Consider the following 2,500-nt stretch of genomic DNA (forward strand, 5'->3'; position numbering starts at 1 on the left):
CCTCGGGTTCCGAAAACCAACAAAATAGAACCGAGGTCCTATTCCATTATTCCATGCACACAGTATTCAGGCGGGCTTGCCTGCTTTAAGCACTCTAATTTGTTCAAAGTAAACGTGCCGGCCCACCGAGACACTCAATAAAGAGCACCCTGGTAGGATTTCAACGGGGTCCGCCTCGGGACGCACGAGCACGCACGAGGCGGTCGCACGCCTTCGGCTCGCCCCACCGGCAGGACGTCCCACGATACATGCCAGTTAAACACCGACGGGCGGTGAACCAACAGCGTGGGACACAAATCCAACTACGAGCTTTTTAACCGCAACAACTTTAATATACGCTATTGGAGCTGGAATTACCGCGGCTGCTGGCACCAGACTTGCCCTCCAATAGATACTCGTTAAAGGATTTAAAGTGTACTCATTCCGATTACGGGGCCTCGGATGAGTCCCGTATCGTTATTTTTCGTCACTACCTCCCCGTGCCGGGAGTGGGTAATTTGCGCGCCTGCTGCCTTCCTTGGATGTGGTAGCCGTTTCTCAGGCTCCCTCTCCGGAATCGAACCCTGATTCCCCGTTACCCGTTACAACCATGGTAGGCGCAGAACCTACCATCGACAGTTGATAAGGCAGACATTTGAAAGATGCGTCGCCGGTACGAGGACCGTGCGATCAGCCCAAAGTTATTCAGAGTCACCAAGGCAAACGGACCGGACGAGCCGACCGATTGGTTTTGATCTAATAAAAGCGTCCCTTCCATCTCTGGTCGGGACTCTGTTTGCATGTATTAGCTCTAGAATTACCACAGTTATCCAAGTAACGTGGGTACGATCTAAGGAACCATAACTGATTTAATGAGCCATTCGCGGTTTCACCTTAATGCGGCTTGTACTGAGACATGCATGGCTTAATCTTTGAGACAAGCATATGACTACTGGCAGGATCAACCAGGGAGCTGCGTCAACTAGAGCTGAGCAGCCGGCCGCCCGGGAGTGTGTCCCGGGGGCCCGCGCGAACACGCAAGCGTCCGCTCAATCATTCTGCAAACAGGAGGAGGCTGAGCTCCCCTGCACAATACACCTCGAAACCCTCTCAGGTCCCGGCGGCGCGCAGCGCCGTCCCAAGTACTTGGTCGGGTTCGAGAGAGGCGCAATCGCCCGGAGTTAGGCGAGTAGACGCTTTCGGTGCGACCACCCGTGCTCCCAACTGAGCTTGCCGCTGCCGACAGAGGCCCGGGAGCGTGCTGTCGTGGCATTGCCGGCGGGAGACAACACGCGCCACCTACGGTGACCGGCAGCTCCAACGCCAGCGCCACAGAAGGACAAAAGCCCCACTTGGGTGCCGAAGCGAACTCTCCCAGCACAGCGCACGCGCCAACACATCCGCACAGCTGCGATACAAACCACCAGCGAGAACCGCTGGGGCGACCGAGCAGCAGACGGCGTCGCGGCGCCGAGCGCCGGGCGGCGGCGCATCCTCAACGCACACAGTCCTCAATCGGACCAGCACACTGAAGATGTCCACCGCGCTTCGCACCGGGCCCGCGAGGACCTACTTTGGCCGCACGGCGCCGCGCGCAGGGTGCGCCGGCGCGCAGCTGCGACGCCTGCCGCGTCCGTCGGCCGGCGCGCCTGCCACTGGCCGCCCCCACCAGCCGGCTGTAGCGCGTGCGCCCACGCACCGCGCGGCCAGCACGCCGGGAGGCGCCCCCTCACCGGCCGGGGACGGTCCCACCCAGCCACCGCCGCGTATCGCTTCACACCCAGATGCCGTTCAGTTTCGTCGGCATGGTGGGTATCGCTGGAACAACCGGTTCGTACCTCAACCTATCGTCGCCATCACCGATTCACCCCTAGCGAGAACAACCGCACCACAACAGGTTACCATTTGTTCATTTGCGTAACTTCACCAGAAAACGCAGGCGTCCATCGCCATTTGCAACTTCAACGATTATTGCATGCCTGTGTCAGGTGTCACGCCACACTACGTCTGCCCACATACACGCAACAAAATGTGCACGCCTAGACAATACGTGGAAGGTGGCCCCCGTACGTATGCGATGTCCATTGCTCGAACGACTGTCAACCGGCCTCTGTAGCATGTCGCAGATATGGAACGCGGTGCACCATGCCATCACGGTGTGTGAGGAGAGACGACTAGGTCCGAATACATCAACAGACAGCTCATGCTGATCGCCATCCACGGCGTCCGTTCCTCCCACACGTCTCTATGGCGTACCACACTGCAATCCAGCTCTCATAGGGAGACGACACGTAGCTGCGTGCACAATATTTGCACTGTATGGTCCGCCGTTTTTGGGCGCAGTCGTTGTACGGTCACACATGTGCCACGATGTATCATTCGGTACATAAGGACGAATGTGCAGTACAGATTGTGGTTTACGCGTACGACATTAGCGGACGGTTGACACAGGCCGCACCACAACGTAGCCTGAGTACGTCGCATGCGAAGGGCATTGAACATGCAAACTTCTCACCAACCA

The 2,500-nt window shown here is 58.1% G+C and overlaps 1 non-coding gene across 1 annotated transcript in view; it reads right to left on the minus strand.

The window, feature by feature from the left end:
* Window positions 1–951, minus strand: part of LOC124726144 — a 1,909-nt gene extending 958 nt beyond the window's left edge. Inside the window, exon 1 of the ribosomal RNA XR_007006738.1 lies at window positions 1–951. This exon is cut by the window's left edge and continues 958 nt beyond it. This is a non-coding gene — a ribosomal RNA (small subunit ribosomal RNA).
* Between the last annotated feature and the right edge of the window lie 1,549 nt (window positions 952–2,500).

The sequence above is a fragment of the Schistocerca piceifrons genome, unplaced genomic scaffold (assembly GCF_021461385.2).
Source record: "Schistocerca piceifrons isolate TAMUIC-IGC-003096 unplaced genomic scaffold, iqSchPice1.1 HiC_scaffold_105, whole genome shotgun sequence".
NCBI classification, from domain to species: domain Eukaryota; kingdom Metazoa; phylum Arthropoda; class Insecta; order Orthoptera; family Acrididae; genus Schistocerca; species Schistocerca piceifrons.